The sequence below is a fragment of the Mauremys reevesii genome, linkage group 2 (genome assembly GCF_016161935.1).
Source record: "Mauremys reevesii isolate NIE-2019 linkage group 2, ASM1616193v1, whole genome shotgun sequence".
Taxonomy (NCBI): domain Eukaryota; kingdom Metazoa; phylum Chordata; order Testudines; family Geoemydidae; genus Mauremys; species Mauremys reevesii.
Window position 1 is genome coordinate 214,822,393 of NC_052624.1, and position 22,073 is coordinate 214,844,465.

Below are 22,073 nucleotides of genomic sequence, written 5' to 3' on the forward strand. Positions count from 1 at the left end.
TTCTCCATGTGTCTTGTGTTTAATTACATAATTGTAGCTTAGTGCTCTTTAATCCTTCCCTGGAGCTGTCTGATAACTTTTGGCCTGGAGTGCACCATGGTATTTTTGTGTACTTCTACATACAATAGCTTGTGACTTGGCCCCTTAGTCAAAGAAATAAATTGTTTATCAGAGATCAAGTGCTGTAAGGGGCTGCTAATGGAAATGGGAGTCTCTGTGGGTGGAAAAGGGGGTGCTTGTGAGCTCTTTGGTACTTTGCTCTACCTATCTTACAGTAATTTGGTGACTCAGCTGCTTCTGAATTGAGCTGTGGTACTATTCTACCCTCTCCTGATACAGCCACCTGTAAAACAAAACTATTCCTGTATATCATGGAATGGTCTTTTTGCCTTGTTTAGAGTGTCCCATAATACAAAGTACCATTTTTGCTGTATATAAAACTTGACTAGGATGTTACATGGTAGTTAGTGAGTAGCCGAGCCATCTAAATATTGTATCAGGCAGGGGTGCTGGAACAGTGGGGGCCTGGGGACCATGGTTCCCCCACTTTTTACTGTCTGCAAGGGTGAGAAATGGGGGTTGGGGGTGGAGAGGAGTGAGCAGGGGGGTGGTCTTGGGGGAGAAAGGGCAGGGCCACAGTTTAGGCACCTGTGGACCCCCACTTTTAGGAGGCTTCCACTGCTCCTGGCATAGGGTAAAATGCCAGCGGTTGCTTGCGAAGGTAGGATGAATGGACAGGAACCCCCCTGTGACCACTGTTCCCCAGTTATACACTTAGTTGTCAGGGCATCCCATGTAACTCTTACATCCCATGTAACTCTTATGCTTACACCACTAATTCCTACACACAGATCTTGGCAAACAACCTTTACTTCAGCTTTTTGCAGCTGCTAAAACTTTCCACACATTGCAAGAGTTATGCGGTCTGCTCCTGTCCTTCTCCCAGTCCTGACTTCACCTGTATCTGCCAGTGAAAAATGCTCCTACCTTGCTCTGAACTGCAAAACCTTCCTGCAATATCCACATAAATACCCTCAACTTGACCTCCTGTAGCTGATAAAGCCTTCTACATCCACCCATCAGTGACAAGCACTACTAAACATTTCCCAGACCACCCCACTGATTAGTACCCCAACCATTGCCCCAGCTTCCAAACCTTCCTGCAACTTTCAGTGACAAGCAGCGTTTCCTCTTAAGATGACAGAACCTGGCCAAAAAGCATCTTTCCTCATTCTAGCTAGAAAACATTTTCACCTGCTCCCAGAACAAGTCTCTGGGCTTCAGTTGCAGAACCCCTTATGCTGCTCAGCTACCAGAAACAACCCTCTCCTAGATGTCAAAGCCTTCTGCTGTGCACCATGACAAAAGGGAAGGGGTGACTTGATTAGTCTGTAAGTAGCAGTATGATAACAGGCTATTCAGTCTAGCAGATGAAGGTCTAATGAGCCAGTGGCTGAAAGCTGAAGCGAACCAAATTCAGGCTGGAAGTAAGATGCAACTTTTTAACGATGAGTATAATTTACCAAGGGTTGTGGTGTTATGCTATACAAAGCACACGGAACCTTTTCAGGGGAAAAAGGCAAATACGCCGCATTTATTGAAAATACAGCAGTTAGCATATGCTTTTCAGTCACACACACACACTGAGTCCTGCCAGTTGATGTTTATAGTTACCAGTCTGTTGTAGCTTGAGTCAATCTAATGGCCAGTTAGATTGAGCACGAGCGTAGAGCTGGGCTCTGTCGGTCGCAATCCAATGCTCTGAGGCTTTGCAGGACTGAACCCAGAGTTCTATGGCAAAACACCCCCGCTTTATAGTTGTAAATTTCCATTTGAGTCCATGCATTTTGCAATGTCATCCTATAATCATTAGTCCTTAAATGGTGTTAATCTTGGGGTTTTCTGCTGTTATCATTTGATGGTTATTGTCGGGCTTCCCATCGTTATCTTCTATTTGTTGTCTCGCCTTCGGGGGTGCCTGCCTCACCTCTGAGGTCGTCAATGCTGCTAACATGTTTAGCATCGGATACAATGGATGTTTTCTGATTGTCTCCTGATTTTTCCAAGTCTCTCTCTTTTTCTTGACCATCTGGACATTTGTGATGGCTTTCACACCTTATCTTTTCCTGATGCATGCATTCCTCATTCACACAAACAATCTCTTACAGAAACCTTCAAAGGTATACAGACAGCAGTATTTTATATTCAGCAGAATACACTGTAAATCAAGCCTTGCTAAATCTTGTAACTAAAACAATTCACATTGGGGCTTCAGGCCCTCAATGTTCCTCTGATCTCCTTAACATAGACACAATACAAGATCCTGTCTTTTACTTTCTAAACCTTAAAACAAAGAAATGTATATTTAACTAGAGTGCCTAATTTGTAATACATATAGGAAACTTATCCTAAAACAAAAGGGTGACCATAATCAGTCATAAGGATTGTTCTGGTCTGTCATTCCTTTCTGCTATTCAAAAAGGGTGGCTGTCAGGATGAAATCAAATAGTACGTTAATTCTCATAGTACAATTATAAAATCCTGCTCCTACAGTGGTGGTTTCTTTATTACTGGTAATTTTTAAATCAAGACTGGTTGCTTTTCCAAAATATATGTTCTAATTCAAACAGGAATTATTTTGGAGAAGCCCTGTGTCCTGTGCTTTACAGAAGGTCAGAATAGATGATCACATTGGTCCCTTCTGGCTTTATAATCTAGGGGTATCTCTACTCTTCAGGCTGGGGCTATAATTCCCAGCTCAAGGGAGACATACCCGCATTCATCAAGCTAGTGTGCTAAAAACAGAGTGTAGCTGTGGTGGCACCAGTGGGAGGGGGCTGCCTGAGTATGTACCTTGAGTCTCAGACACACGCTTGGGACAGCTAACCCCTCCCACTGCTCCTGTTGCTGTAACTACACTCTTGTTTTTAGCAAACTAGAATGGGTATGTCTCTTCAAGATGGGAATTATGTGCCCCAGCCCGAAGTGTGAATCTATGAATATTTAGAAATGTCTTGGCTTTTTCTAGGAAAGTTTGGTCACCCCACTGGTATTCCATTGCCCATCATTACATAGAATATTTATACCACAGATACTTTTGGAGGAAAAGTTAACAAGCATATCTGAACATTTGCCTCACTAACATTTGCAGTGGGTTTGCTTGTAGTGTGCTCTTTTTTAAATAGGTGACAGGCTCTGAGACTAATAAATTATTATATATTTTTTTCCATTTGTTAGTTGCCGCTTTGGAAGAAGTAGAAGTAGTTTTTGTATTTCTTTGTCAGTCATTACCCTGGTTTGTATAATTCTGAAATCTATATTGTAAGCATTTTAGCAAATAGAACTGTCTTTTACTTGTTTTGTATGTTCCTAGTATATTATTGGGCATTAGAAAAATAAACAGAAGGGTTTTTTTTAAATGGTTGGTGGTTATCCATGAAAATAGAATAGCCATTTTCAAAGTGTAGATAGACCTGTGAATTGGTGTAGTTAGTTCTAAAGGTCATAAGTCCTCTTTACAAACTCAGATGCTGTGGTTTGGTGGCATTGACTGACGGGTTTTTAGCTGGTGTGGATTTGAGAAAACAAGCACATTTCTTTACTGCAATAATTGAACTAACACATTTGTCTGGCTATGCTGGAAGGACAGGAGACACTGGATGTGGTTTGATTAGGCCACAACTTTATTCCTAAACGCCTGGGAGTACCTGATGGATAGAATTGTACAGTGAAGATAATTTCATAATCATTTACATATACCCTGGGAGTGGGGGGGCCTGGTGTCAGCCCTCCCTCTTTACCCATCCTAGTCCTGCTGTTGGGACCTTTCCACCCCTCCCCCCTAATGAGGGTTAAGGGGGAGCTATAAAGGAGCAGGATGTTGACTCCCTGTTATAGCAGTCATAGGAGCCCTGACTCCCCCGTTTCCGTCCATGCCTTTAAAAAATACCTCCTTTAAATCATCTACCAATCCATTTTATCTGATCACCCTGTCCCTTTCCTATGGAGCACATGCCCTGGACAGCCACCCCGTGCTTACGTAATGAGTGGCAACATCATAGCCTACCCCCACTTCATGTCTGCCCCCACTAAGCCCCCAACTTTCTGTGGAGAAGGCAGGGAAAAAACCTCACCTCACCTTGGCCAATCTGTCAGTGAGGGGGAAATTCCTTCCTAGCCCCCCTCTCCCCTTAAAGGAGTGACTATTGTAATGCCTTCAGCAGAGCATGACAAACCTGGGAGGGAGGGTGCTGCTCTGCATGGGCCAGGTAAAAGGGCTTTTCTTGCATGGACCTAAATAGTCTCCCCTTCTTTTCTGGTCACTCCTGGGGGGGATGGGTCAGCATCCCCATGCTGAGGGGTGTGAAGCTGCTGCAGCATGTCACTCTCTGGCTCTCTAGCCCTTAAAGGGGAATACACCTTTTCCAACAATCCAGACAACAGCTCTCACCTTGCAGTGAGGTCATTATCCACCTTACTGGTGCTGCATTTTTTTCCCCAACTATGCCATCACTAAACTTTTAGTGTGTTTATCTTCAATTATGTGGCCAGTATTGTCCCCTACCATCAATATTAATATGTGTGATTTATTCCGAAGCTGATGCACAATGTTGTAGTAATAAAATGTCAATAGCTGAGAAGGTAGAGTATCAGTCTAATAGCATAACAAACCCATGCAGATGAGCTCTGTTGGCTTGTTCTTATACCAGCTGTCTTGATACTCTTGGGCAATGCAGTTAGGTTGTTTGTGGGCATTTTTAATTGCATGGTATTTGATTTTAGTCAGTGCTTAGATGCCTTCCAATACATGCTCTGTAAATTGATATAGGACTAAATTTTCAACAGTGACAAGTTAATTTGGGGTGCCTCTGTTTTTGGATGCTCAGCTTGATCTTCAAGTGGAGTGCCCCAGGGGTCAGTCGCAGGGCTGGTTTTGTTCAACATCTTAATTAATGATCTGGATGATGGGATGGACTGCACCCTCAGTATGTTCACAGATGACATTAAGCTGGGGGAGAGGTACATATACTGAAGGGTAGGGATAGGGTCCAGAGTGACCTAAACAAATTTGAGGATTGGGCCAAAATAAATCTGATGAGGTTCAACAAGGACAAGTGCAGAGTCCTGCACTTAGGACGGAAGAATCCCATGCACTGCTACAGGCTGGGGACCGACTGGCTAAGCGGCAATTCTGAAGAAAAGGACCTGGGGATTACAGTGGACGAGAAGCTGGATATGAGTCAACACTGTGCCCTTGTTGCCAAGAAGGCTAAGGGCATTTTGGGCTGAATTAGTAGGAGCATTGTCAGCAGATCGAGGGAAGTGATTATTCCCCTCTATTTGGCACCAGTGAGGCCACATCTGTAGTATTGCATCCAGTTTTGGGTTCTCCACTACAAAAAGGATGTGGACAAATTGGAGAGAGTCCAGAAGAGAGCAACAAAAATTATTAGGGGGCTGGGGCACATGACTTATGAGGAGAGGCTGAGGGAACTGGGGTTATGTTGTCTGCAGAAGAGAAGAGTGAGGAGGGATTTGATAGCAGCCTTCAATGAGCTGAAGGGGGTTTCCCAAGAGGTCTAACTATAAAAGCTTGTCTATCTTTTTCAAAACCTTGAATGCCTTGTTGGCGCCTTTAGGGTGCATGATTTGTGAAATTTTATTTATATATATATATTTTTTCCCTAAATATTTTTTTGAAAATATATTTATATAATATGTACACAACTTTAATGTTTGAATGATTCGTTCTCATGCAGGATGCTAAAAAGCCTACAAGGTAATTACAGGAAAGCCCAACAGAACTGTTCTGTTGGTTTGTTAAGTAATAAATGTGGAAAAAAAGAGCCAGGACAACTTAGATTACAGTAACTTATTGCATGTGCACTATCAAAGGACAACAATTACATTTGAAAGAATGACCTTGCAATCTGGACTATCCCCAATAAATCACATTGCATACTAATATTTACCCTCCTCTTCACATTAAAATATTGTTTTCATAATAGCTATTATTATTATTATTATTAATATATATTATCAGAAGATCCAAGCAAAGAGAGACGGCTTTAGTGTTTTTGGATGGACCCTCAAGCCAATTTTTCTTTCTCCCCTCCCCCTACCCCATTTCATTGAAGGAGACTTCTGTCCAGCATGATCACACTGATGTGTTCAGGGCCAATCTGTAGATTTTAGAAAAGGTTATTGAGAATTTCTGGGGCTGGACCCCAAATTTGTTTGATTCATGTTTATGAAGTGTGTGTTAATACTCCTCCTGCCAAAGCCCCCAGCTGCAGAAGTGGAGCCCAGCTGCTTTTGCTGGAGTCAATGCATGGTTGACAATGGTTAAAACAATTCTGAGGGACGGTTGCCCAAATAAACTGGAGGTCTGGAGTACACCAGGTCCTTAGCACAGGAGGGCTTTGTGTGCATTCTGGTGAACTTCATCTCTAAAGTGTCTCACATTGTCACAACCACCCCAGAGGTAGATATTATCCCCATTTTTTGAATTAAGGAAATGGAGACACTCATTAAATGATTTGACTAAGCTCACAGTGGAAGCCAGTGTTAGAAATGAGATTAGAACACAGGAGTAGCATGCTCTCATTTCTGTATTTAGTCCACTAGATCACACTGCCTTGCATGCTATTTAGGAGCCTCTCCTTGTGGACAAAGTCACTAACATTAATATGTAGTGTAGAAGGTGGCTCAGCTGCATGAAGCTTGGGGGGAGGGGGGAAGAGCTTGCATCACCCTAGTGCCTTTGGTGGAAACCTGGGTGGTTTTTCCATCTCTCTCATTGACTGAGTTGATCTGCATTCCTCAAAGCAATCAAGAGACTTGTTGACATCTGCACAAGGGACTCTTCATATGCTGTGATCTTCTAGGGGGGAAAGTAGAGGTGAAATTCTGACCCTTGTGAATGTTTTACATTTCTTTTTATATTTTCAACCCTGTTTTCCTCAGGAAGAGGATTAGAAATTTAGCTCAATATTTGCCAATGAGAGCACAATCTAAATCCACATTTCCACACCTAAATATAGTAGCCTCATATTCAGAAGTGCTGAGCTGACTTCAATAGGAGCTGCAAGTATGCAGCACCTCTGAAAACTTGGCTGCTTAGTTGCGTGCTTAAATGTAGGCACCCAAGCTGAAAAATACTGATTCTCCTTTTTAATGAAATCTAAGGTCCTTCAAATTTCTAGGTCCCGAAATCAGGGAAACTTCACAGATCCTAATGCCAGCTCTGGATTCAAGCTTGAGCAAAGCTTACTTCATATCACTGAACTCTCCTAAAATAATAGCTTTCTCCATGTGCTTCAAACCTGCTGTGTTTGAAGCATATAAGGGTCCTATCACTGTGCTACTATTACACCCACAACTTGCATGAGAAGAGGACTCTTGCATTTTCCCTGGTCACATCATTGGACCAGTCATTCTATTGGAGAGGCTTTTACTTTATGATGTGCTCTCACTTCAGAGTCCTGTGTATCTAACCAAAGATACCTAGGAGTATCCTAGAGAACAGCAACAGAAAAACTAAGAAGACATTCTTATTCTCCCTGAAGAAGTGTTTGAGACACTCATAGAAATTTATGGAGATTGGTGCCAGATTAACGTCAGCCAACCTCCTCCATCTCTTGTGGTGTTGCAGACTGGCACTAGAATTGTGATTTTTTTTTTTAAACTTTAATTCTGGTGACAGTATCTTTTTTTCCCCATCTCTGAGCCATGAAAATAAGCCAATATTCCGATCACAAAGCAGAATCCTTAAGTTCAGCCTTGTAGCATCTTATGGAAAGCGGGCGTCAACACTGTTAAACAAGGCTATAAGAATATTTAGTACCGCTCTGAATATCACTGGATAAAAATTTCTAAAAATGGATATGCCAGCCAGTCACCCAGCTCTCTGGGGAAATGTTGCTTAAACAGAAACACCTATGAAGAGTATTTGTCAAAAATTTGAAGGCCACGTTAGTGAAAGGTTGTGTTGTGACTAGTATCGCATGCAAAACCTTAATATTTAGAATGATGTATCAGCTCTGTTGCAGTAAAACTCTTCATTGTGGTTCAGGGGCTACAAGTGACACATGAACATGGTCAGACAGAGAAATACTATAATGCGGTTCTCCAGTGACAGGGAACTTATTATGTGGCTTATGGAATTGAGGATTTGCTGGACAACAAGAAACGTTTGTCTCACTGATAGTAGCTTTATCATTTGTCTTTATTTGAAAGGAACTAGTAGCTACTGGTACCGCTTTTTGTCGGTCAAAACAATAAGTCACACAGAAGGGCTGGAAGGAGTGCTGATCTCTCACAGTATTCCCTATGAATGAGTTAGAAAAACTCTAACCACCTCCTTGTGTGTTTGCTTCTTAAATCGTAGATTATACTATGTTCCACTGAATTCAATGGAGGAAATAAAAATGCAAAGATTAGTTCTTGACCTTATGGTATAGCCTTGAGAAATATCTCTTATGTTAACTTTTCCTCCCCGTATCCTGTCTAAGAATTGAGAGCTCAGATAAGGCATTTTTTATTATAAGTAGTTTCCAACCTAAGATGTTAATGTCTATTTGCAACCTCTGTCACTTGTAGACTTGGTATGACTTGTTATGCAAGCTGGTTTACATGAGAAACAGACTGAGCAGAGTATTTCATAAATGTAATGGTCATTTGAAACTATGTTGCCTGGTGGAGTTTGATTTTTAATTACCCCATACTGCAGGGGTCCTTTAAGGGACTCTCGCAGGATATTTTAAACTCCTCTTAGCTTGGGACTAGATTGTGGTACCCTTGCTCACAGTGTTTAGGACCTTATTGCTCAGTTAGTATCATTGGAACCTGTTACTCTTTCTGACAGAGAGCATCAGAAACTGTCCCTTAATGTTCGATATCCCATTGAAGCTGGAATCTGTTATGAACATTTCTTTTTCGTCATGGCTCTCACATTGACTGGTTTATTGTTGGGTGGCTTCTGATCGTGACTGCTGGGCTTGCAGCCTTTCTTCCACTGGCAGTGGGATAGACTAGATCTCCTAATAGTTCTAACTTTCAATGTAGTGGCTTATTTGAGGATTTTGGAAGAGCATGGCGGAAGAAATTGCATGGACTCAGGGGCGGCTCTAGCCATTTCGCCGCCCCAAGCACGGCGGCATGCCGCGGGGGGTGCTCTGCCGGTTGCCGATCCTGCGGCTCCGGTGGACCTCCCGCAGGCGTGCCTGCAGATGCTCCACCGGAGCCGCAGGACCAGCGGACCCTCCACAGGGATGCCTGCGGGAGGTCCACCGGAGCCACCTGCCGGCGACCGGCAGAGCGCCCCCCACGGCATGCCGCCTCAAGCACGCGCTTGGTGTGCTGGGGCCTGGAGCCGCCCCTGCATGGACTGTACAAACAGCTAAGAGAGTGTCAAATAATACACCTAGAAACCTTAATACTTTTCAAGTATCTCAGCAGTCCCTCCTTTTTCATAGGTATGGTTGTACTCTTCTAATTCCCTATAATTATATTAATCAGTCATATTTTTGTTCTGTGCATTCACCTTCTTCATATTCTAGCACGTAACATGATTCAATTATTGTGCTGTTTCTCACTGAAGAATGATGACATGATCACATTTTAACTACATCGACTGTTTGGTGGCAAGTCCTTGGAAGCATGAATGCAACAGGCTCTTCCAATATTTCAGTACTTCTGAGGAAAACGCAACAGTTTCTGAAAGTTCTTTGCCAAGAGTCCTTTAGGTTCTCTTATTAACTGTGAATAAGAGGATAATTTGCCATAATTAAGTGCTTGGAACTATGGTGATGAACACCATATAAAAACTCTCAGAAAATAAGTGAGCATTATATATTATGCAAGGAAACTTTATTTAAAGGAACACTTTACGTTTAGGTCTCACTTTTTTAATAAAGCAAACCTTATAAAATTCTTTCAGACTAGTTGCTGTTGTCACTGTTTACCTCACTGTTTCACCCCATTAGTGGATGGATAACCCCATGAGGCTTAAACATATATTCATTTACAGAATAACACCTGTGAAGAGAAATATATTATTCAGTGATTGTCTTTATCAGAGGTTTTACACAAATTAAAGAAAAATGCTTCATGATAGTTTTGCAACCAAATTGGCAGAATTACAAAAAGGGTATCTTACCAGATGCATGTAGACCATGAGATGGAGACCCCGATCCACTTGCTATATACACTGTAGATTTTATATCTACAAATCTTTTAGTCACGTTGGCACACTAATAGTTAATAACCACATTATAAAAATTGAAGTCCTAGGAAAGGTGTGCTCAAAGCAGGAGCCTGAAAGAGGGACTGAATCCTAATCCCAGCCTTAAAGCTAACTTGCACATGGTGTTGAGCAAATCATGTAGGGACTTAACCCAATTCCCAATGAAATCAATGGGAGATGAGAGCTCAGCCAAATTGAGTGCTGTGAAGTGTTTTGAAGATGAGAAGCAACATATCATGGCATGGAGAGCTATTAAAGACCAGTGGACACAGTTTTTATAGCATTTTATAATGCATATATTCCTGTGCTCTGAAAACTAACAAAACAAAATGGGTGAAAATATATGAACATAAATGTGGTTTCCATAGATGGATCTTCTCACTTTGGTATCACGTGATATCTGTGCTTCGTGCATGTTACCAGATAGACCGGGGTGGGCAAACTTTTTGTCCCGAGGGCCATATCTGGGTATGGAAATTGTATGACGGGCCATGAATGCTCATGAAATTGGGGGTTGGGGTGCAGGCTCCGGCTGGGGGTGTGGGCTGTGGACTAGGGCCAGAAATGAGGAGTTCAGGATGCGGGTGGGGAGGGCAGGCTCCAGGATGGGGCAGGAGGTTGGGGGACAAGGGGTGTGGGCTCTGGGGTGGGGCTGAAGATGAGGGGTTGTGGGTACAGGAGGGTACTCCGGGCTTGGAGGGCGGGAGGGGGATCTGGGCTGGAGCAGGAGGTTGGGGCACAGGAGGGGGTCAAGGGTGCAAGCTCCTAGCGGTGCTTACCTCAAGTAGGTCCCAGAAGCAGCGGCATGTCCTTCCTCCGGCTCCTATGCAGCAACGTGGCCAGGCAGCTCTGCGTGCTGCCCTGTCCACAGGCGTTGCCCCTGCAGCTCCCATTGGCCATAGTTCCTAGCCAATGGGAGCTGTGGGGGCAGTATGTGGAGCCCACTGGCTGCCCCTATGCATAGGAGCCGGAGGAGGGACATGCTGCTACTTTCAGGAGCTGCATGGAGCCACGGCATGCATGGAGCGAGGTAAGCTCCCAACTCCACTCCCCGGCTGAAGCGACGGAGTGGGGCAAGTCCTGGATCCCACTCCCTGGCGGGAGCTCGAGGACCAGATTAAAATGTCTGAAGGGCTGGATGCAGCCCTTGGGCGGTAGTTTGCCCACCCCTGATATAGATGTTCATGTTCTGGAACAGACTCTCCACTCAAGTACTGAATATCTGTGGCTTGGGTTTCCAAACGTACAGAATCAGTTTTTGAAAGGAGAAGCATCAACTTAAATTCCTAAATTTATTGGACTTTTTCCACTGCTATCAGAGAACTACTTTTCTATCAATGTGTATTTCATATGTGCCACATGCCGGGAGGGCAGCGGGGAAGAGGATCTAACTCTGCAAATAGTGACACTGTTAAAATGATCATATTAAAACCTGGGTCTCTATTTTACTGATGGAAGAGAAGGAATAGTAGCATTTATATGAATTAAAACAACATGCTTTTTTTTTTAAAGTAAGTTATTGTGTATTAGAAATAAGTCTTCTGGGGCTGCATATGTCCTTTCCTATTCTGGGATAATTTAAGTATCTTATCATTCAAAATCTTAACGTAGTGGATTTTTTGTATTCTGGAAATTCAAGTTCACATGTTTTTTGTCATGTGAACTGGAAAGACAAACCTTAAATGTTTTGGTAGTGAAGTGTTGAAACTGACAGTTTCTATTGAGGAGGAATAGACTGACATGTTGAGGCAAAATGATGGCACTGATACGTATAAGGCATTTGCAGCTTGTTTGATGAGCGTTACCAATCAAGAAAAAAATATGGTTGCATGTTCTAGAGCAGTGGTTCCCAAACTGTGGTAGATGTATGTGATGGGGTTCCCAGGATGCAACCTGGACTGCAAGACCACTGAGCGCTCCAAACCCACCAACCTGGGCTGGCTCTCTCACGGTGATGCTGATGTCAGGCTACAAGCCTCTGGCAGGCACTGCACTTACACAGACATCCACAGGCAGGGACACACCCAACTGAGTTACGTGAGTGATCTCCCAGCCATTCATGAACCATCAATAGAGAGGCTTCAGCCAGTTCTCCCCAACTCCAGCCCTACACCCCAGAACTGTACCATCTTTGCAATGGTCAGAAGCCTGGCCAGTGTAAGCTCATTATCTACTTGGCCTCTTCTTCAGAGGAAAATGGACATGCATCAGCCATTGTAATCTGAGCTGAGATTGCCTTAGCAATTTAACCAAAGCACACTGTTCTAAGTAAAATATAAAACCTATTTATTAACTACAGACAGATAGATAGATTTTCAGTGATTTTAAGTAGCAGGCATAGAGATAAAAGTTGGTTACCTAAGAAATAGAATTTAGACTGGTGTTTATATTTTAACTTTAACAGACTAAGCAAAATTTGAATCAAGCAATCATAAAATCGAAGGACTGGAAGGGACCTTGAGAGGTTCTCTAGTCCAGTCCCCTGCACTCATGATAGGACTAAGTATTATCTAGACCAGGGGTCGGCAACCTACGGCACGCGTGCCAAACACGGCACGCAAGCCGATTTTGAGCGGAACGCTGCCGCAGTCCTGGCCCCCACTCAGCCCCCCAGCCCCACTCAGACCCTTTGCCCACCACTCTCCCCTACGGGGGCAGGAGGCAGAAGCTTGGTCCTGCAGCAGCCAAGCTTCCTGCCTCCCCCGCTTCTTCCCCCAGCGTGGTGCTTTCCTGCCCCTCCCCTTCTCCTTCCCTGCGCCAATCAGCTGATGGCCTTAGTGAGGGGGAGGGGGAAGAGTGGGAGCGTGCACGCAGCTCCGTAGAGGAGCAGAAAAGAAGTAGGGGCGGGGCCTTGGGGAAGGCGGTGGAACAAGGCACATCCCTTCCAGCCCCCTGCCATGAGCCGCTCAGGGCAGGGGGCTGGGAGCATCCCTATGAGCCAAGCACCCCAGCCCTCTGCCTTGACCCCCCACACACACTCAGCCTTCTGCCCTGCACCCCCCCCCCCCACCCTCAGCCCTCTGCCCTGACCCTTGAATCCCCCACACACACCCAGCCCTCTGCCCTGACCCCTGAACCCCCCATCCCAGCCTTCTGCCCTGCACCCCCACAGCCCTCTGCCGTGACCCCTGAACCGCACCCCCCAGGTCTGGGGTCCCGGCCGCAGGTTCCGCTCAGCCCGCTGCCGGCCTAGGTGAACAGAACCCCAGGCCGGCAGCAAGCTGAGCAGGCTGGTGGCGTAAGATCAGCATTTTAATTTAATTTTAAATGAAGCTTCTTAAACATTTTGAAAACCTTGTTTACTTTACATACAATAGTTTAGTTATATAATAGAGACTTATAGAAAAAGACCTTCTAAAAATGCTAAAATGTATTACTGGCACGCGAAACCTTAAATTAGAGTGAATAAATGAAGACTCGGCACAGCACTTCTGAAAGGTTGCCGACCCCTGATCTAGACCATCCTTGACAGATGTTTGTCTAACTTGCTCTTAAAAATCTCCAGTGATGGAGATTCCACAACCTCCCCATGCAATTTATTCCAGTGCTTAACCACCCTGACAGGAAGTTTTTATCTAAAGTCCAACCTAAGCCACCCTTGCTACAATTTAAGCCCATTGCTTCTTGTCGAAGCCTCAGAGGTTAAGAACAATTTTTCTCCCTCTTCCTTTTAACAACCTTTTATGTACTTGAAAATTATCATCTCCCCCCTCAGTCTTCTCTTCTCCAAACTAAACAAACTCAGCGTCTCACCCTAACAGATGGTACAAGCAGGTTACAGCTCCTCAATATACAGACTAGACACCCTTCCAGTCTGGGACCACTCTTCCCCATTCAAAGTCTTTTTCTTTCAGATGTTGAGACTTGGGAGGTGGGGGTGGGAGGGAGAAAGGCCTAGTTATGATGTGTCATCTCTTTTTCTACCTTCTTCCAGCTGCTAGAAAGATTCTCCTTGTGACGTAGGGGTCCATCAGCCCCCATTGATCAAGCAGTCTCCATTGCCTACATGCCTTCTCTAAGGAGCTTCTGGGACAGTGGATTGTTTTCTTGATGGGCCATTAATGCTGTGTGGGCCATCCTTTGTTGCAACTGAAAGGCTGGCTGTGGGCATTCCCAACCTCACAACTTATTTCAGTAACACATATAGCAATGCTTCACAACTTCACATACAATGATAGCACATACAGTCCAACAGGATATTAATGTTCAACAGATCAAGACTTTTGAAATGATACCTCACAAGGTATACTTTGTACAAAACATATAATAATTATATGATGGTGGTGAATATGGAGGATCCAGGGTGCTATTTTGAGGCACAGAGTGTCATAGCATACCCCTGGGGATATACGAGACATCTCTGAGGGTTACATGGGAGAAATTGTGTAATGGTGGGTTTTATTTATTGCATTTTCATAACAGTCTACTCAGACAAAGCTTTAAAACTTTGTGGGAATTTTATATAAATTACGGTAATTTACTTCAAGATGTACTGATGAGAACACAAATAGACACTGATATAAAGAGATCTCACCTCCAATCACCATACAGCGCAGGTTCAATTGCCCAGCAACTGTCCTGTCTAATTGAGCTCAGAATTTAGGGGGGGGGTCAGTTTTATATGTCACACTATAACTATATCTGTATGTAATAGTGAAATATTCATAGGCTGCAATTCCCACAGTCTCTCACAGACGAAAGGATGCCAACAATAGAACAAGTGAAATATGGACAGATGGCTAAAGACAAGTTGTGTTAAGAAGAACACATGAAGTATGAATGATGAGAAGGATAAGGATATGTCGGCAGTTGGTAGATCTGGACAGGGGTATGCAATAAGAAAAGCTTGCGAACCTCTTCTCTAAAGGGTCATGAAGACTCCAGCTTCTGTGAACACAAACTTAGTCTTCTGGGCTTAGCCAGAATTGGCTGTCCCTAGATAAAATTGACAATTGCTGTCCCTAGATAAAATTAGTTTTGGTGAAAGTTGTGAGGCATGTGAGGGTGGCACAAAGGGAGTTGGGGGTGGGGGGAATGGAGGGATGCAAGATGCCCCTGCAATAAGCTCAGCCAACAGGAACTATTAAGTGTGTAACCTCCTAGTGTTTAAGCACCTGTCAATCTTCAATGAGTTTATCCTCACAAAATGCCTGTAAGGTAGGGAAGTGCTGATAGCCCCATTTTACAGATGGGGAACTGAGGCACAGAGAGACTAAATGGCTTTCCCAAGGTCACACAGGAAGTTTGTGGCAAAGGCAGGTCACCGAGTCTCAGGTGAGCACTCTAACTACTGGACCATTCTATGAGCTCAGTCACACCTGTGCAAACTTACGGTTTTCAAATTCAGTCCTCTGATATCTGTAGTGTCTGTCTTCAGAGGCTTTGTACATGTGTAATTGTTTGCAAGTAAGTAACTAATTCTTCGTATCCTGCTCGTATTCTGCTGTTACCTCAGCAGTGCTACCAAGAGTAATACAAGTTTATTTTCTATAGCTCTTACCTGGCATCCCACAAACATTAATTTAATTATCTTCACAATATCCATGTGAGGTAGGGAAGTAGTCCCATTTTTGTCTGGAGAAACTGAGGCACAGAGGTTACACAGGAAGACTGAGGCAGAGGTGGCAATAGAATCCAGATGTCTTGAGTATCAGTCTAGTGCCTTAACCACAAGACCATCTACTGGGTAGGGAAGATGATTCCAGATGCAGATAGTGGGCAGCTCTCTGAAGTACAATGGCGGCATTTTTATATAGTAACTCTTTAGGACCACAAGTGCTTAACTATGCAACCCTAATATTTTGAAGAATTTTTTAAAATTAGTTAATGAAACAAGTCCCCAGTTCCATAACACACCAGACAGCCAAATCCAATTAGTGCTTTTCATTGTTACCAGTAAACTGCATACTTGTAATCTTAATATGCAACCATTGGTGAAAAATTGGCCTAGTATCTTAAAATTACAAACTAAACCTATGCATGTTCCTAGTCTATGCATGTTATGATATATTTGGAAGTGTATGAGTTAACGTGACTCAAGGAATTGCTTACAAATACTTAAATAACTGCCTTTAAGTCTACCAAACTGATTTGCTTCAATAAGGCTAGTAATTCTAAAGATAGGAACATTAAATCTATCAAAATTATTTTGAAAGTTGCACACTATCTGCTGTGAATTAATTTACAATTAATTTAGGGGGGAGGGATAGCTCAGTGGTTTGAGCATTGGCCTGCTAAACCCAGGGTTGTGAGTTCAATCCTTGAGGGGGCCACTTAGGGATCTGGGGCAAAAATTGGTCCTGCTAGTGAAGGCAGGGGGCTGGACTCAATGACTTTTCAAGGTCTCTTCCAGTTCTAGGAGATTGATATATCTCCAATTATTACCTTTATTACAATGCATCTCCAAGAATACAGCACATCTTTGAACAAAATTTTCCATCATTCAATATTCAGCAACCGATTTCTGAAGGATATAACTTTGGTAGCGTCAAAGCCATTAATTGCTAATTCTCATTGGACTCTCCTCATGTTAAGTTTCTAACTGTAGTAGTTTTTGCAATAGTTGTGACTTAGAGTGTCAGTAGAATTTCTTAAATGGGAAAGACCGAGTATTTTTTTTACTTCTGCCAAATTAAAAACCTACAGAATTTTGCTTATACTCCCTTTTTTAAAAAAAAGCTACTTATGGCACAGAGAGAGCTTGAGAAATTTCAGCAGCAAAGCTGTGCTGTAAAGCTGAGTATGTGCAAAGGGGCGTATAATGGAAATAGTATCCTTAGATATAGCATTTACTGCCAGCCATCCTCTAATAAAAGTGCAGGTTATTTCCTAGTTACTGATGTGCCTCATGCCCTTAACCCCACCTTATCACTAATCTCCAGGTCCTGTCCTGTGCAATGGTCATGGTTACTTTTCCAAATTATAACACATCTAACAGTCTAATATGGAATGATTAAATCTAGTAAATTTTGGTTTTGAGTTTAAAATATAGCTTCAGTTCAGCCTCAAGGTAGTAGCTCAGTGCACTCCTCAATGGAAAATGTGGGTTCAGATTCTACTCTTTTTGCCTCATTGTTCAACTCATGGAACACCAGCATGGTGTGATGACAGGCGCTTGGGTTCTGAAGTAATACGTGAAGTTGGTAAGCAGCACTAATGCATGACCCAGAAATCTGATCAACTTCATTCATACTCGGATTACTAGACCTGTGGCGGTGCAATGACTGTCCAGTGCAGCGCCTCCTGTTGATCATCCAGGGAATTAACTCTTTCCAGCCCAGAGTGCCCTCTGCAGGCCAGTGTCTCGCCTGCCGCTGATCCTGTGTCCCTCCCAGACCCCAGGGCCCTTTGCCCAGGGGTTCTGCCCACTGCAGTACCCCCTCAATGTGGGTCTCCCCTTCCAGGGGAACCCCCTATCCACACCTTGCCTCAGTGGCTACTGCCAGTCATCATCTAACCCCTGCTCCCTGAGGCAGACTGCAGTTTGTAAACCACTCATCATCTGCCTATTTCTGGGCTGCCCCTCTGCAGCCCTAGTACCCTTTTGTGAGCCCTTAACTCGGCCTGCAGCCTGGGGCTTAGCTAGGCTGGAGCTCCCCAGCTCCCTCTGCCCTTCCCCAACACTGCTCCACCCTAGGTACCCTCCTCAGCTTTCCAGGCAGCCAGGTCCTTCTCTCTCACAAAGCTAGAGAGAGAGTCTCTCTTTCTTCTGGCCCACAGCCCTCTTATAAGGTCCAGCTGGGCCCTGATTAAGCTGACCACAGCTGTGGCTGCGTTTCCCCATCAGCCTAGCTTTCCCTGCTGCAGCCCTCTCCAGGGCTACTTTATCCCCTTCAGGCAGGAGCGGGGTGACTACTCCGCTACAAGACCCAACTCTAAAAATAGCAGACAGCGTACTGGTAAAAACAGATCAAAACATGTTCCGTTGGTATAACCTCTGTGCAGGAATACCAGACTAGCAGTCTTACAGACAGATGCTTAACATACTCATCCAGTGATCGCATGCGAGATGTAGAAGCCAGCAGATATCAGACACATTGAAAATGCAAGTAGGAAAGACTTTAATCACTGTGACAGGAGAAACTGAAACGCGGACATTTTCTACTTCTCTGTACCAAACAAAAAGAGAGGAGAGACTTGTTCTCATGATCAAAAAGTAGCATTGCCTGCTAAAAAAGTGGCAAAGGGAAGAAACCTCTGGAAGAAATAACAGTTGCAGAAAGTGTGGCAGCCTGTGCTACCAAATTAGAAATTAACAATAATGCAAAATGGACACACTTTGTAAATCTCATCTACCCAATTACTACTGTTAGGCCTACCATTTACATAGATACTTAGTGTATTGGCTGGCAATACTTGTCATACTAGTAGTAACAGAAATTACATTAACTGACTCTGAAGCCAGATCTATGGCACCCTCCCAGCTAGAAGATAGCTATGGTGTCATAAAGCCTTTACAGAAAGCGATAGGAAGCTTATAAGGCATTGGAAGGGAATTAGGCCTTCATGAGAGCGCAGATGGGATCTTCGTTCATAGTTGCCAAGGTCTTGGATCCATGTATCATCTCTATATGCATCTCCGTCTTGGAGGAGCTCAGCAAAAGGGAATTCTATTCCAAGGGTTAGAGCTGGCTGGCTGCTCTGAGGATGAAATCTGATGCTCTTAGAGGTAAGGGCTGTGAGCGTACCCTAGCCACTTGTGAGGAACAGTGCATGTTTGTCCTTCTTCTGTGCCTATTAAGTCGTTCAGCAGGACAAGACTGAATTTAAGAGTGTAACACTTTTCTTTTTGATCACTCAGAAGATTTATTGGTGGCTTTGTAAACAAGAGGAGGAAAACTTTTTAGCAGCCTATAGCCTTTATTCATGCCAATGTTCAATGTGAAATCAAGGCTTGGGAAAAGAATCAAAAGATTCGGATCAAAAATGTGTTTTAAATTACTAAGGCAGAAAGAGGCATGAAAAATCTGCCACATGCTTGTTGGAATTTTCAGATGTGTACTCTGTCAGTGTCTCTCCTGTGAATTGATCTGAGTCAGCAAGGATACCTTTGTGGGCTTTTTGGAATTGAAGGAAACACTGAATTCAGCTCCATTCCTACAATTGCTAGTGCTATTCTACCTGTGCAGAACCCTGCTCCCATAATATTTGTAGTTTTGAGATAGTACAGTTAATCTTCACCAGTTTATCTTGTAGCCAGCAAAATGATCCCATACAGCAGTATGTTTGCTAGTTCACACTTCATGGCTATGACCGAGGGTATGTCCACACTGCTGTCAAAAGTATGATTGCAGCACATATAGACATACTCATGCTAGCTTTCATCAAAGACACCTTCAGTAACAATAGCAGTGAAGCCACGTCAAGACAGGTGGTAGTTGCTCAAGTATGTAACCAGGGTACCTTGGCAAGCAGGTGTAGCCAATGTAGCTGCACATGCTGCTGCAGCTTCGCTGCTATTGTTACTTTAGCTAGCTAATTACATAGAACCTCAGAGTTATGAAAACCTCGGGAATGGAGGTTATTCAGAGCTCTGAAATGTTTGTAACTCTGAACAAAATGTTATGGTGGTTCTTTCAAAAGTTTACAACTGAACACTGACTAAATACAGCTTTGAAACTTTACTATGCAGAACAAAAATTCTGCTTTTAACCATCTTAATTTAAATGAAACGAGCACAGAAACAGTTTCCTGATCTTGTCAAATCTTTTTTAAAAAACTTTCCCTTTATTTTTTTTAGTAGTTTCCATTTAACATAGTATTGTATTTGTATTTTTGGCTCTGCTGTTGCTGCTTGTATACTTCTGGTTCCAAATGAGGTGTGTAGTTGACCGGTCAGTTCGTAACCAGGGACGGCTCCAGGCACCAGCGCAGCAAGCATGTGCCTGGGGCGGCAAGCCAGGGGTGGGGTGGGGGCGGCATGCTGGTTGCCGTGAGGGGGACAGTCAGGCAGCCTTTGGTGGCGTTTCTGTGGGAGGTCCGCCGGCCCCACGGCTTCTGTGGTAGGTACGTCGAAGGCACGGGACCAGTAAATCACCCACAGAGCCGCTGCCGAATCTGCGTGACCAGCGGACCTCCCGCAGAAACGCCACCAAAGGCTGCTGACTGCTGTGCTTGGGGCGGCAAAAAACATAGAGCCGCCCCTGTTCGTAACTCTGGTGTTTGTAACTCTGAGGTTGTACTGTAGATCACAACTCATTCAGGTATGTCTACACATGCCACAATCACATCTCTTTGTTGAAGTGAGACATACCCTGAATTTATCCATTTCTGCAACCTGTTGTGGCTGGGGTAGTCATTCATTCATTGTGCAAACAGTGACTGTCCGACACTTTTGGCCCCTTTAAAATTCCCTTCCAATTTCTAAAAATTGTATTTATATCCTGTTTCTTTTTGCAAAAAGTTGTGAAGACATTCAAAGCCAGGAGAGGAAACTTTCTAGCATGCCCAGCTCCTGTCTTTTTCACATTACAATTTGTTGTAAGAATTGCATCATGTAGCATTAAATTCCCAGTGCTTGGGGAAAAAAATCTGCTTAATAGGATGAGAAGCGTCCAGTCCCCTGAGGCACAGACGCAGAACACAGGGATTGAAACTCAAAAGAAAATACCTATTCCTGAGTCATTAAATTCTTTAAAAATACATGCCCAAATGTAAAAGATGCCTCCTGATTCAAATTGCATCAACAGTAGAGCTAGGGGAAATTTTTTGGCAAATAGCTTATTTTTCTGAAAAATGCAGTTTTGGTTGACTTTATGAATGGCAATTAATTCAGGAATAATTTAGTCATTCATGATGACAATGAATAGTCATTGGGCCAGGAAAGAGTGAGACGTGACTCTGTAGTCTAGTGATAGGGCACTCATCTGGGAGACCCAAGTTTAAATTCCTGCTCCAATGAGTAACTATTGATGCAACATGGAATTGCTTCACCAGAAGAGAGAGGCACGTTCCCTTCTGTTTTGTGAATCTAAGGTTTGTCTATATGAACAGTTAGGGTGTAAATTTACCTCACATTAGCCTGATGCACATGAACAGTCCACACTAAAAGTTCCCTAGTGCATTTTGATCTACTCTGCTTTGAAATGGGAATAGATCAAAGCACACTAGTGATCTTATAGTGCATGGCAACAGGGTCCATGTGGACAGTTAGTGCGCAGCACGCTAGTGTGAGGTAAACTTACACCCCAGCTTCAATGCACTAACCGTTCATATAGACAAGCCCTTGTGGTCCTTTGCTTTTATTAAAATGCCCAAAATTGAAACACAATTTTGAGTTTGGTCAAAAAAAGTATTCTGTTTGGCCCCTCTCAGTGTTTTCTGACTCTTCAATTGGCTGAAAAATTTGGAAAATGTTTGTTGGTTTTGGTTCAACACAGCATTAAACATTTTTTTTTAATGCTACCAAACCAAAAAGTCCATTATTCACCCAGCTTTGGTTAACAGCATTCTGCATAGCCTCACCTCTAAGCCCCGTAATGAACAGCTGTGGAACACAGCAATGTAGTGAAATGTAGGGGATATAGAACCATGAGGTACAGTATATTGTGTTCTCTGCCTCTCTTCTGTTTCCTTTTCTTGACTTTCCGCCTTTTGTCTATCCTGCCTTCTTATCCCTTCGTTCTATTCCTTTTTTCACTTTTTTTTTTGAAAAAAATATTGGATTTTTTTTCAGGAATACTTCAAAAATGCAGTAAGTTCTTATAAAGCCCAATATGTGTATGCAGTACTTTACAAAATGTTAAATAAGACAGCTCCTGCCTTCAAGAGTTTCTAACCTGACTATTTTTCTTACATGCTTGGTTCATTTTTTGCAGATGCTTTTCTG

General features: G+C 43.4%; 1 protein-coding gene across 4 annotated transcripts in view; it reads left to right on the plus strand.

The window, feature by feature from the left end:
• Positions 1–22,073, plus strand: part of MAPRE2 (microtubule associated protein RP/EB family member 2) — a 148,941-nt gene that overhangs the window by 12,988 nt on the left and 113,880 nt on the right. The gene's annotated exons all lie outside the window — the stretch shown is intronic.